Source organism: Ceratotherium simum, unplaced genomic scaffold (genome assembly GCF_057802395.1).
Source record: "Ceratotherium simum simum isolate JZ-2026a unplaced genomic scaffold, ASM5780239v1 HiC_scaffold_43, whole genome shotgun sequence".
Taxonomy (NCBI): domain Eukaryota; kingdom Metazoa; phylum Chordata; class Mammalia; order Perissodactyla; family Rhinocerotidae; genus Ceratotherium; species Ceratotherium simum.
Window position 1 is genome coordinate 4,646,346 of NW_028261259.1, and position 14,089 is coordinate 4,660,434.

At 46.5% G+C, this 14,089-nt stretch overlaps 1 long non-coding RNA gene and 1 pseudogene across 2 annotated transcripts; one reads left to right on the forward strand and one right to left on the reverse strand.

Moving 5' to 3' along the window:
• The first annotated feature begins 1,651 nt into the window (after nt 1-1,651).
• LOC147911447 (uncharacterized) lies at nt 1,652-3,156 on the forward strand. Its single transcript, XR_015550860.1, has 4 exons — nt 1,652-1,963; nt 2,099-2,220; nt 2,403-2,513; nt 2,855-3,156. It is a non-coding gene; the product is annotated as an uncharacterized LOC147911447 (long non-coding RNA).
• A 2,187-nt stretch (nt 3,157-5,343) lies between these two features.
• On the reverse strand, nt 5,344-11,269 carry LOC147911448 (methyl-CpG-binding domain protein 3-like 1; annotated as a pseudogene). Its single transcript, XR_015551231.1, has 3 exons — nt 10,675-11,269; nt 6,765-6,846; nt 5,344-6,053 (listed from the first exon to the last, which is right to left on the reverse strand). The product of XR_015551231.1 is annotated as a methyl-CpG-binding domain protein 3-like 1 (transcript).
• Between the last annotated feature and the right edge of the window lie 2,820 nt (nt 11,270-14,089).

A 14,089-nucleotide genomic window follows, 5' to 3' on the forward strand; every position in this document is an offset into this window, starting at 1 on the left:
AGGACAGGACTGTTGTCAGTGGTGGGGCTGCGGGTTAGGTGAGGATGTGGGAACAGGGCATCTGGCTGGGAGGGGCAAGCGGCCTCTCCTCTTTGGGCCCCTGAGCAACTCACTGCCCCTGTTTGGGCCTCTGTCTCCTCATCAGGGAAGGGAGGGATGGTGATTGTGTGGTGCAGGCCTCACAGGGTGGTGATGAGTTAAGAGGGTGGAAAGGACTGTGGGAGATTTCTGCCTGCTCCACCTGGAGGGGTGAGGGCGAGCACAATGATGACAGTCATGTGACACTGAATCCTCAGGAGTACTTGTGAGGTAGCTGGAGTTCTCACACCTTCCATATGAGAAAACAGGCTCAGGGAGGCCAGACAGAAAGCCCAAGCTCACACCCAGAGTGAGAGTTGGAGCTGGGCTTGTTCTAGAATCACAACACCTTGGAGGATGTATTGGCATTGGTACCAGTTGACTCGAGTCAGATGTCCAGGTTCGGAGGCCAGTGGTGCTGGAGAGAAATGGGGTGAGGGGAGTATGGTCCGTTGACACTCTCCTCGACCCTGGCAGGAGGGGCCCTCCACTTTTGCCCCCCCGGCAGATCAGCCCCCATAGAGTGCAGGAGAAGCAGCAGCAGCAGCAGGTGAGTGTGCCTGTGGGGGAGGGGCTCTGCCCTCCCAGCTGGAGGCCTCAAATCAAGAGAGGAGGGCCCTTCCTCTTGCTGCCACAGTGCCTGAATCCCCCAGTAGAAGTGACCTGGAGGAGGGCCTGGGAGATCTGGTGCAGGATGGTTGTTGTAGGGAGGATGAGGGACCGCATACCCTGTGATTTGCCAGAAGCCTGCCCTGGGAGGTGAGGAGGAGGAGTGTGGTGTTCTTGGGATGTGAAGGGAGGAGGAATTGAGGGGTGGCTGCTAAGGGTCCTAGGCTGCTCCCAGTGCGAACTCTGGGGTGGGCCAGGAGGCTGAGGGTGAGGACTTTTCAGGGGAGGGTTTGCAGGGGGCCTGCTTGAGAGCAAAGCTTCATCCCACCCACACTCTGATGTCACAGAGTGTCATCCCCTATATTGGCACTTTCCTTGGTCACCAGCTGATGCTGCACCTGCTGATGGGTGATAATCTCGAGGTGGGTGCACCTAAGGACCAGGCATTGAGGCCCAGGATCCTGAGCATTGGGATGTGGGAGCCCCTGAACTGAGCTCTGAACTCTCAGCACTTGGCACATCTCTCCTGAGAGCCTCACAGCCGCCTCTGGGAGCTGGGGCATCAGGCACATCTTAGGGATGAGTGAACAGAGGTTCCACCTGAGACACCCATTCCGGTTCCCCAGGCTGGGGAAGCTCAGAGCTGCCTGACGGCACAGCTGCGTGAGGTTTTATCTGAGCTGGACTCAGCCTCTCCCTCCCATGCTGCCCGTGGAGGGAGAGAGGATTCGGGCCCCTCCAAGTCAGGCAGCACATAAGTGGCTGAGCAGTCCCCTCTGCCTGAGGCCTCAGCCTCCAAGTCTGTCATCAGAGAGGGTTGTGCTGCCAGGTCCCTCAGCCTCTCCCCCATGTCCTCCTTCTCTGGAGCTCAGAGCCAGGCCTAGGTCCAAGTCCAATTTTCTCTGCATGCCCGGCCCCCTCTGGGGACCTGTCAGTAGTGCAACATGAGAAGGTGTGGGCATAGGGTGCTAGTCAGGCTAGGGGGCTCTGTCTGATGGACTCTGGCTGTCTGCCTTCCAGGAGAATGAGATCAACCTGAGAAGAGGACTGAAGTGAACAGCTGCCGCACCCGCTTCAGGGGAGGGGAAGGAGGAGGAATTCAGAGACCCTCTGGGCAGAACAGTCCCTGGCTCCACCCCCTGTATCTTACATTGAGTGGAAGAGTTTGATAACAGAGAAGTGGGAGACCCATCCAGTTGGCAGGTGGGTTGAGGGGAGGATGGCATCAAGGAAAAAGTCCTGGAGGAGGCGCTGCTTATTCCCATTCTGAGAACAGGTAAAACCTGGTAGGAACTGGAGGGAAGGACAGTTCCCAGGACTGGTCCCTGCCCCACCCCTGACACCCGACAAGGCCCATGCAGCATCCCTCACCCAGGCCCTAACTGCAGCCTCTCCTTCCCTCTGGTCCCAGGAATAGCCAGTCATGAGGGAGATCCTGCTGCTCCAGGTGGCCACAAAGAATTACAACCTAGAGCCCGAGGAGCGATTTGGGGCCTGGTTCCAGGACATGGAGCTGCTCAACGAGAGTGATAGGTGAGGCCGGGCAGGAGTTGGGTGAGGGCAGGGGTGGACTCTCCCTGTTGGCCAGTCCACAGTGCCTGTCTCCGTGGCCCCCCACTCAGCCCCAGGCCTTATTGCATGGCGACCTCTGGGACACTCAGACTCCAGCTGCTGGGCAGGCAGTGAGGGGACACCTGAGGTGTGGTTTCTCTTAGGTTCACAGGAGCCTCTCTGTCCTGGAGCTACAGCCTGTCCTGCCAGCTGAACCCCCAGACCTAGTTGGCCAGCAGAATACTCAAGGCCAAGAAGAACCCGCCATCATCAAGGTCAGGGGTGAGTGAGTGTCTGGGCCGGGGTGACTGACTCCTATGGGTTCAGTTAGGCTTCGGGCTAAGCATGGCCTTGGGTAGTCGAACAGCTGGCAATGGGATCCCAACTCCACTACTGAGCAGTCCTGTGATTGGGGTGACTCTCTTCAGCTTCCTGAGACTCCATTTCCCCCTCTGTGAAATAGGTGATACTAAATGATCGCTCGCGTGGCAGGGACAAATGGGGTACTGGTGGCTGACAGCACTGAGCACAGGGTCAGGAGCACCCAGTGCAGTGGGGACAGGGTGGGGGCCATGATTCTTCCAGGCCACCAAGATAACCCGACTCTTCTACTCAGTCCCCAGGCCCCAACACCAACCCCCGTACCAGTGGCCGATCACAGCCCCATCCTCAGCAGCGGGGACACAGCTGGGAGGCTTGGGATGCACTGGGCCAGCTCCTCCCTCCTGACGGGAAGGGGAGCATTGTAAGCTGATTCCTGCGACCCCTGACGCCCAAGAGAGAGGGGACACACCCACCTCAGCTCCCTGACATCTCTACCCCAGCAACTATTCACCAACTGGGGAGGCACAGAAGTTATTTGTTGTAAACAATAAATGCCATATTTGAATATTATATTAAAGTCCTGTTCCCTTTACAGTCTGGGAGTTGTGGTGTGGTTCTGTCGCTTTCTGTAGGCATGTAAGTGAGACACTGAATCTCACATTTCTCCTTGAATCACGAACTCTTCTGGGTCATCAGCTTATTGTATGTGGGAGAAGGGAGAAGGGCCACCCCCTTCCCTGGCTAGTGGGGACACCCCCAAGTCCCCCTAATTCCGAAGACCAGTTCATTTCAGTATCATTCAGCTCCTCCAGGAGCAGACATGGCCCCCCGCCCGTTCTCTTGGGATTTAAATGTTGAAGGTACTGGCACAGGTAGAGCAACAACCACTGAAATGTGGGTGTCTTTAAAACAGCACTACCCAGGACCATGTCGTGCCACAGGCAGGGGCTGCCTTTCTACATTCTTGAGGAACAGGGAACATTTTCTGCTTCTCTTGTTGAGATTTCTTTTGACTAAATTTTAGGAACTTGTAGTTTTCTAGTTCAATCTCTGGAATTGCATCAGCTCTAAGTGGGGAAAACAATGTAAAAAGATCAAAACGTGCACGTGGAGAGGACAAGGCCCAAGGAAGCTCATTTGCAAATGGACTAAAGGCAGGAAGGACCTCGCTCCTGAGGCCCCTCTAGGGGCTCCCTGTTCACCCCTGACCTGGATTTGAATCCTGCTGTGATCCTTGTCCAAGACTCTGAATTCCTTTTCCTGCTTGTTTTGTATCCAGGAGGAAAGATTTGTGATGCAGCTTTTAAGGCTACTGCTGGGCCTCGTTCCATAAACATGACTGCTCCCTGTGAACTAGGATTTTCAGCACCCCTGCCTTCCTTAAGCAATTCCCTTTAGGGCAGAAATTCCCTAGAAGGTCCCAAGCCTCCTCTCTGGCTTGGCCAGAGGATCCCCGGTGAGCTCTACTTTGACAGTATAAGGGACCATAATCCTGGCCAGTGAGTGACCCCACACTGTCCCTTGCTGTCCAAGGTGACTTCTGAGCCCGTGTCATTCTGAGGTCCATGATCTTGGACAATCCTCCAGTTTACACACTAAGTGTTGGTGTTACCAACTCGTCCAAATGGGGCAATTGGCCCCGAGCCCTTAAACTGTGTCACCCCTGGGTGGTTGTGTTTTTTTCCCCAATCCTGTGCTGTGGTTACATTACCACAACCTCCTGGGTGTGTAGACTGTTTGGAGCTTTGAAAGATGAGGTATGACAGGGGTGTGGGGGCTCCAGCAGGGAATGCCACTGAACTGGTGGTAAATGGACGTGCATGAACACAGCCTTACCAATTAAAATACTGAAATGCTTCCCATTTGGTGGTGAACAGACACTGCTCTGAGCTCACACAGAGAACCCACCCCATGACTAGGAGATTTCAAATGGTTACCAAGTGGCATTTTGAACCTCATCACTTGGGAACACCCTGTAAGACAAGGGACAGATGAATCGCTTGGCACTTGTGAGGTATCCCCTCCTTTCTGATGGCTGCAAGTGTCACCCAGACACACAGGCTGCACTCTGCCAGGGAAGCCTTGTCAGAACAGCCAGAAGTTGAGGATGAACCCTGGTTCCCGTCATCTCAAGACCTTCCTGTCATGGCACAGCCACCCAGGAAAGTGATTTGGTAATGGAAATACTGGGAAGGCCGTACGTTCCCTCCAAAGAGAAAGAGAAGTGCCAACAGTGAATGCTTGATCCCTCAAATAGACAATTAAATCCCAACAATCAGTGGGTTCTTTCAGCATTACTGATGCTGAAAAATTCTCTTTCGATAATAGCACGATCCCCCAACTGCCATGTCCATTTCCATGAATCACATTTCCAACACATATGGATCTAAAAAACTGTGGGATATCTGGTATTTCCTTAGATGCAACTCTGAATTGGCATGCAACAGAGAACAGAAAAATGGAGACCTAGAAGTAAATATCTAATTTGAGAACATAGACACAAAAGTGATTTGAAATAATATTTTGGAGTCTATTGGAATATTACACAAAAAGAATAATCCACTTTATGTAGGTTTTACTGTGACTGTGATGGAAAAAGCTGAATCATCCCGTGACGTTGATAACTGGCTGCTGACTTTAAAGTACAAATAAATATTGTACATAGTAAAGGAAAATGAGAAAACAGCATGAAAAAGGAAGATCTTTCTCTCCTCACCTGAAACTCAACCTCTCACCTCAGAAAGAAACCGCTATCTATATTTTCTATGTCACGCAACAGAGTTTAATAAAAGAAAAGTATTGGTATATTTTAAAAGTTCAAGAGCTCAAAGCAAGGAACCTTAGGGACGCAGCCATGAGACCTCACTGAGGTGCCTGCTCCATTTCATCTGCTGTCAGGATGGCCTTCTTGGCCCCTCACTTTCTCTGCCTCGCTAGCAAGTCTGTCCGCCATCAGTGCTATCACCAGTCTCGCTCCTGTGCTCTTCACTGCCCTTTCCTCCTTCCTGATACCTTCCTCAGTCGTCAGAAATTGTTGGCAGTCGAGCTGTGGAATGCCCATATCAGCTCCTGGAATCATCTCTGCCAAATCTGAAGACCAGCAGGAGTGCTCAAGGGACCTGGAATGCAGACCACCTGCGAGCACACCTGGCAGGGATTCACCTGTGTGACTAGGTGCAAGTTTTTGCAATGCTTTGGCCAGATTGAAAGGACTTACGAGTTGTCCTGCACTGCTGCAGGCCTGGAGTCCTTGCGGTCTCTCGGCCCAGCAGACTTGGTGGGGCTGGTCCAAGGAATCCTCCCAGAGACCCGTCATTGCCAGGATGTGATGGGATTCTAGTCACCGTCCTCTTGAATATGTCACTGGACATCCTCAAAGGGATGGAGATGTTTAAACCAGGCTTTGGTTTGGACTGGTTTTCACAGTTATGCTGCTTCCTCTGCGAACACGTGACTGTCATCCTTCTTATCATCCTTCTTTTCCTCTTACCCTACAAAAACCAATCATGAAAGTGGGTCAAATGATAAAAGAAGCCTGCCTTTTTAGGACAATTATCCTGGCTGTTTTGTACTTCCACCCCCCCTCTATCCTCTGGGGATAGATCTGACCTGTGTCCTGGGATGTCATCAGGCAGATTTGCATCAAGAACAGAAAGCTCAAGGTCAAAATTCAAGGCTACTCCAGATCATTTCTCCCCCTCCATCCTGTTAACATCCCCTCCTTGTTTGAGTGTGATTCTATTCTCTTCTTGTCCTTGTCACTCTCAACCGCACAAGTCCTGGCACTCCCACTCAGGACAGTCAGTCCCCAGTCCTTACTAAAACCCAAATCTCACCATTTCTGTGTTTTCTGTCTACTCATTTGCTTAATCCATTGACCACATGGTGTTCATAGAGGTTAAATCAATAGTGATATTATCAACCACCCCCTGTTAACGACTTCCTCCAATCTCCCAGATGTTCACATAATCCTAGTGGTTATGTTCAAAAGTAAATAATTCAGAAAACATATTCACCCACCACAAATTCCTGATCTCTAATATTTTTATTCAAACACTCATACAGTAGATACCTGTCCCTCAAGATCAGAAGTAATGCCAGATCACCAATCCTCACCTTAATTTCCTCCTACACCTATCTAATCCTGGATTCCATGGACTACGATCACAATAATTTCCTTGGAAATATAAAAAATTCCTTACCACTCATTTATTTTGTAAACCTCCAAACCCAGAAGATCCCGATTATCTGCCATGCCGCAGCTACTGCTGGTCTTATAACAAGCTGAAGAAAAAGCACGAAACATGACCTTTTGGTACCACTGTAAACACAAAACCGTCTGCATCAACTGGGAAGCACCCATAACGCCTGGAAATTTTGTTCTCCTTTTTTTCTGTTGGCTCAATAACAAAAAGACAAATCAATTTAAAATATGGGCAAGAGACCACAATAGACTTTTTCCAATGAAGACATACAAGTGGCCAATAGGTGTATGAAAAGGTGTTTGGCATCGTTAATCATCAGGGAATGCAAATCAAAACCACAATGAGGTATCACTTCACACTTGTTAAGATGGCGATTATCAAAAAAACTAAAGATGACAAATATTGGTGAAGATGTGGAGAAAAGGAAACCTTGTGGGAATGTAAACTAGTACAGCCATTATGGAAAACAGTATGGAGGTTCCTCCAAAAAAGAAAACTAGCATATGATCCAGCAATCCCACTTCTGGTGTATACCCACAGGAATTGAAATCAAGGTCTCAAAGAGATACCTGTACTCTAATGTTCATTGCAGCTAATTCACAATAGCGAAGATATGGAAGTAACCTAAACGTCATTGATGGATGAATGGATAAAGAAATGGAATATTTGTCAACCTTGAAAAAAGAAGGAATTCCTGCCATTTTTGACAACATGAGGGACCTAGAAGATATTATGCTAAGTGAAATAAGGCAGACAGAGAAAAGCAAATACTTATATGTGGAATGTAAAATTGTCAAACTCATACAAGCAGAGGTTAGAATGGTGGTTGCCAGGGGCTGGAGGGATGGGGAAATGGGGAGCTGATTATCAAAGGATACAAAGTTTCAGTTATCAAGATAAATGAGTTCTGGACATGTAGGATATGGCGTAGTGCCTTCAGCTAACAAAACTCTATTGCATACGTCACATTTGCTACTTGAGTAGATACTAAGAGTTCTTACCACAGAATGATAGTAATAAAGGAGGTGAGAGAAAACTTTGGAAGGTGATGAATATGTTTGTGGTCTTGATGGTGATGACAGTCTCAAGGGTGTATACTTATGTCCAAATTCATCAAGCTGTATATAGAAAAGTATGACACCATCGTTGATTCTTCTGCACCTTGAAATATGCCATGTCCTCATCACAAGAGAAAAATATTTGTAACTATGTATAGACGGATGTTAACTGGACTTATTGTGGTGATCATTTCAATATATACTCAAACATTGAATCATTACGTTGTACCCATGAAAGTGATATAATGTTGTATGTCAACTTTACCTCAATAAAAAAAACCACAACAGACAAAACCATTTGAATATTGTAAATGAGTTCAGTGAATCCCTGAAAGTGCCCCATTCCCATATGAGAGTTAAAGGAAGCAGAGAGGATGAAGTAAATGGAAGAAAGTTGTATAAAACAGTATTCAAATTAAAATCATTTAAGTTGCTATCAGCTCCTTGTGGCAAAGTTCTGTGCGCACTAATCTTCTTTCACATTTTTCCTGGAAATCATACTTTCAGATCCAACCCATAACAGTTTCATCATTTGCTCTAATAAGACAATTTCAACTTAATAAATAAAACCAACAGCATCCCTTATGTATGAATAAAGTTAGTGAACTTTACAGAGAAAAGAGCATATTTGCACAATCTCAATAAAGGAAACAGAAGAACTGAATGATGATCAAGTCTCATTCAAGCTTATCTTTGAAAGTCAGTAAGACCAGGTTATCTTTTCAAGGATGTGTGTAGAGCTGTCAGCCTTGGAAGATAGAAATAGTGGCCTCCTCTGGAGCAAAGGGCAGGCTTGCTTACTGCCCAGTATAATAAAAATAACAACCCCCAGGGCAAAGGTTAGCAGACATCCTGCCCGTTATCAAAGATTTGAGTTCCTTAGGCTCTGAGATCTTGCAACCCTCTGCATGTCACCTGGCCCACTGTGTATCACCCTGTAGGAAGTGAGATTTAGTGAGCCGGTGCAGATGATGATACTCTGGCCACTGCTATTGCTGTGTCATTGAGTCCTTTGTCTCTGACCCATGGGTCTCGTGTCTTTTGTCAGCATCTGCTAAACCATTGTAGGCTAACTTATTAGCTTGCAGGTAAGGTAAAATATCAGACCTTTCACAGTTCCCGACAAGCCCTTAAAGTAACTAGTAGTCTTAGGAACAGAGAGCTATCCAGAACAATATGCATGGATGGTCTTCATAGAAGACTTCATGCAACAAAAACTTTAATAAGTCTCTCTAATCTCCTTTATTTCTACCCCAAGTAGAAGGAGAGGCACCAAGCTATTACAGACCTAGGGCTTGTGCAAGCCACCTGGAGACCTAGTGACCAGAAACTTCCCATGGGGAGCAAAGACAGATGGGCATATTTCCAAAATGGACCCATATGCCTCCCTATCATCCAAAAGACAGTACATTATCTTAATTTATGATGATTTGAGTCATTAAAATCTTGTGATGGGCCAAAGATACACTTCTAAGAGGAATGAGGCACATAGCAGTTGTAAGCAGATTAACACGCTTGGTGAATATCAAACGCCGAACTAAACGCAGTGTTCTAATCAATTATAAGGTACAACAAATTTAATAAGGTCAATTAAATGATATTTAATGGTATCCTTGATTATTACTCTGCAATAATGAACAAGAAACTCATGTAGATAACTACAATTGGTCTTACTTTAAAATATGGTAGTCAGGACTGTTTGAGATAAACTGGAGATAAGGAAGGGGAGAAATAGATAAAAGTTAGCTGCTCTGAAGCCACTGTCAAGACCCCTGGATCTACATGTAACCCAGGAGATCGAGGCAGATGGCTGTGTACCTAGATCCTCCTGCACTGTGGTTCTTAGGGATCTCACGGAGCTGAAGCAGCTTCCTGAATCGTGTTTACACGTCCATGTGTACAATACCCCTGACCATAGGGATGAACCACCATTCAATCATCCCTTACACCCCCCTAATTAACAATTAGATTTCAAAATCATTGTATCATTACATGATCATTTATTCCTCAAACCTGTGGGATGCCGAGCTAAAAGAAAATTAAATTTCAATGGTTTCTTTTCTTTGAAGGACCAAGATGTTCTTTCACACTTGGAATCCGGGTTAGAAGATAAATCCATCAAATCAATGGAAACAACTTAAGAAATGGACAGAGGGATACTTCATTCATATATACACAGTTTGCACTGTGGCAAAACTAGAGTTATATTTTTAAAAATTAGAATTTTTTGAAATTTTATAGATATTAAAGACTTTGTTCTGCTTATACTCCCTTTGGTTTACCAAACCAAACTCACTCTTTAATGGGCGTTTCTAGCATTGAGTGCTAATAACTGCAACTTTTTTAAATTCTTATTTTTCCCAGCTCAAAGACCAAGGGCAGAGGTCATCAAGAGGTCAAGTCTAATCTACCTACAGATGTGGCAGGATCAACTATGGATGTTCAAGCCAGACATTGCCAGCAGAACCACATCTCTTCACCCATAGGTGAGTTTTTACAAGTAATGACAGGGACTTAAGGATATCAAAGGAAATTCTTTATTAAGAACCAAAGTTATAGATTCCTATCTTGGGTTCATTACTTTGAATTTTTGAACCAAATCATATATATCGATTGGACCATGTTCAATTCTATGATCTTTAGAAGACGCAGCCTATAGCTGAAGAGAAATAAATACAACACCAATATCTTACACTCTCTGAAGCACAACTGAGAGCCCCTGGAGTCAGAAGTTTTCAAGACAAGAAAAAGTCATCCTTCATTTGAACAGAAAGAGTAGAGGCTATTCAAAGATTCAACTTTAAATTGTTAACATGACTTGTTAGAATGTGATGGAGCAAGCATAATACCTTCTAAGTTTCATGATTTTTCTCCAGAATACTGAGATGGATGACCTTGAAGTGCAGCTTCCCCATACATGTCGTTATTCAGTGATAAAATTAATTTCCCTATAAAATAATTACCATAAAATTGTTACAAATATATCATAGTCTCTGACTAAAAGGAAACAAAGCAAATCGAGCAGTTGAAAGCAGTGTAATAAATTCCACACAAGGATCTTATAGCAGCATTATGTATAATAGTGAAACTGGATGTAATCCCTTTGCTATCAAAGAAGATATAAACAGATCATGGTATGCCTATTCTTTGGAATACCTCTAAAACTTCTAAAAAGGTAAGTTAGAATGATGTGCACTGATAAGGAGAGAGGTCTATGATATATGGTTTGGGAAACAACAAATTGAAAAACGATGTAGTTATGTAATTTATGTTTAAAAAAAACTTTGTGTATTTACAAATTCATAGGAAATTTCCAGAAGAATAAGCCACAACCTCTTAACAATAGTTCCTTCTGAGTAGGAGAGTGAGTTTTCAGGGAAGGGGATGAAAGGGGAATGTTTCACTTTACTCTACATAGATCAGTGCAATTTGACTTTTTTTACAGTGTGTATTTGTTTCATAATTAGAAAAATGAGTGATGTGACCGTTTGGTGCAGGGCAACAGTATGATGTTCACCAGTCTCTGTTCTCTATGTTACTGCACAGCATGGACTGTAGGAGAAAGCCCAGAGGAGCAATGAAGACAAAGAAGACACGACACCTGCAGAAAGTCACTGGAGTATTTCTCCATAACAAACCTTCCAGGCGAGTGACGGTCAGTATCTTCCACTGCTCCAGCTCTCGCAATAAACCAGAACCTGCCCAGGGTAAGCCGGAGGACCATGCCCGCTAGTCCACTCCCTGCACGGAGCCTGTTTGTGCAGGGCGACTGCCATCAAGCAGACAATGGCCTCAGGATGGGGCGTGTGCTTTTGGGGAGGCTGGCAGAGAGGCATAAAGTGGAACACCAGCTAAGTGCACACACCTGAGAGGTGGAGCTCCAGGTGGAGACACAAAATGTACCAAGAAACTGTGTGACGTGAAGGAAGCTACTCCATCTCTCTGAGCTTCAGTGTCCCCCCCTGTAATGTGGGGATCACAGGACTACTTCACAGAGCTGTTGGGGAAGATACATAAAAGTGCCTGTGACAGCCAGTGTCCACATTATTAACAAAGTCATATCCGACTTCAAAATAATCGATGAAAAGAATAATGTTAATGAGACCAAAGACGGGATGCTCAACTTCGTAAGCAGCCCCAGCAGCATGAGAATGAGAGGAGCTCCGAGAAAGCAGGGTTCTTCACAGCTCCACTGGAGACGATGAACACGGGCTACACCAGGATAAGTCGCTGTTGTACAGTGACTCGTGTAGTGAGGGTGGGTCCCTAAAGACACTGTGAAATCCAGTTACACACAGTGGCTCCTAGGAAACAACTACAAAGCAATCAACTCAGCAGATAGGAATGGGAAGGGGGCGAGCATAGGAGGGTCAGAGCCACAAAATCTGACGGAAGACACTGAACCACGAGCGCTCAGCTCTGTCAACAGCTTCTGTGGTTGCACCAGGAGATCAAACGTCTGAGACAGCCATTGTGGGGACTGCTGGGAGCACAGTGGTCACTGCAGCCACACCCCAACAGCAGTTGCATCGGAGCACACAGACCCTGAGACTTTCCTCTCCATTAATCCTTGTTTCAAGATGATGAATATCCTCATGTTACAATGTCTCCTTCCAACCCTTGTGGACGAGTGTCATCAGAACCCCCTGAAGAGGTCACAGGCCAGAGTAGGATGGAACACTGGGGGCTGGGGGAGCGGCGTTGCACCTGACAACACGGACTATCACCCGGGTCTATTGAACACGAGAGAAGAACCCGAGGATGTGGTCCAACGAGAATTCCCTGTCTTGCCACATTCAGAGACACTGCAGAGTTTCTCGTCCGTTCTTTAAAAAAATGTTAAAGAATTCGTGTCATTAATTCATAACGAGGCAAATTCTTCACATAGTGACAGGGTCCAGTTTCCATGACCAGCTTATTCAGTTGTTTTGATAATATCCCACATTCAGGAATTGGAAATGTAACCTACTGGGATGTGTAATATAAACAAGGACTTTTTTCATGGAGATCAACACCCAAAGTTTTAGGGAGGACATAAATCGTGAAAGCTGCTAACCATTCCCCCACAGGTTTCAATAAGACTTTTAAGTTAATTTACCAATCTCAGGAAAAGATAACTTTTCAATTCAAATTTTTTTTTCTGCATTCAAGCGTACAATACAGCCAAGAGAATGAGCATAAAAAAATTAACAAGAAGGTCTTGCTTGCATTTCATCTTTTGCAAATAATCAGGATATTTTATGCTCTGTTCCTTTCACTGCTGTAATCAATTTTTAAAGAATACGTTACATCTGACTATCCCTGGGCATGTTTATCCTGGAACCTTGCCGGAATCCAAAGCAGAGATGTTAAAGCTGACGGGTTTCAAATGCTGCCCAGGTGCTGTCTACCATGAACATGCCTCTCCCAAAGCCGGACCACCGGTCTCTTCCTGAGGGATCAGAGTCATCACTTATGTCCCTGAGAGACTGGCCACTCAGGCCTGAGCTGAGATTAGGTGATCAATCTGAAGGGCAAAATGCTTAAGCTATTCTCATCCTAACGATGCTGTTTTGGAGGCCTCTGCACTGGAATGGGTTAGTGAAAACGGCCTACTAGATACTTGCCTGGGAATTGTGTTGTTCTCCTCTGCCCTTAGCAGATGCTGGGGAAACCAATGATTAACCTCACGGATGCCTTAACTTCCACATCTGTGAAAAAGGCAAGCAACAGCCAATGTTACCACTTTGCAAAACTCCAAAGTTGTGCTTCCAAGAGGGACCACAAGGGCGAATTTCTCCCAAAAGCTGATGAAATGATGGCACTTTGGCTGGAGAAGGCAGAGGGCAGCAGGCAAAGTGGAAAGTTTCTGGGATGTCTAACCAGTTCCCATAAGCAGTTTAGAGAAGCACCTGGCCCTGGATTAGGTAGGAGGCTGTGGAAGGACCCACAGGTACACAGGGGGGAGGAGGAATCAAGCAAAGGAGGGAGGCGGTGGGGAAGAGGCGCCAGTCTGGGCTTCAATTTTGGACAAAAGCAGTTGCACGCTGCAGGCCCGCGGCTTCCCATGCAGCTGCCACACCCTCCTAACTCCCTGGTACCTTTCGTCTCGTCACATCCCTCTGGGAATCAATCCACATGGAGCGGGTGCAGGACCTGAGTCCTGAGTCAATGGTTTGGCCCTCGGCCAAACTCACACCGCCCTGCTCCTCCCTCCAGGGCCAGGCACCGCCCTGTGCCCAGAGCATCCTGGGTGTTCTAGTCCTGCAGCCCTACAGGTTGGCA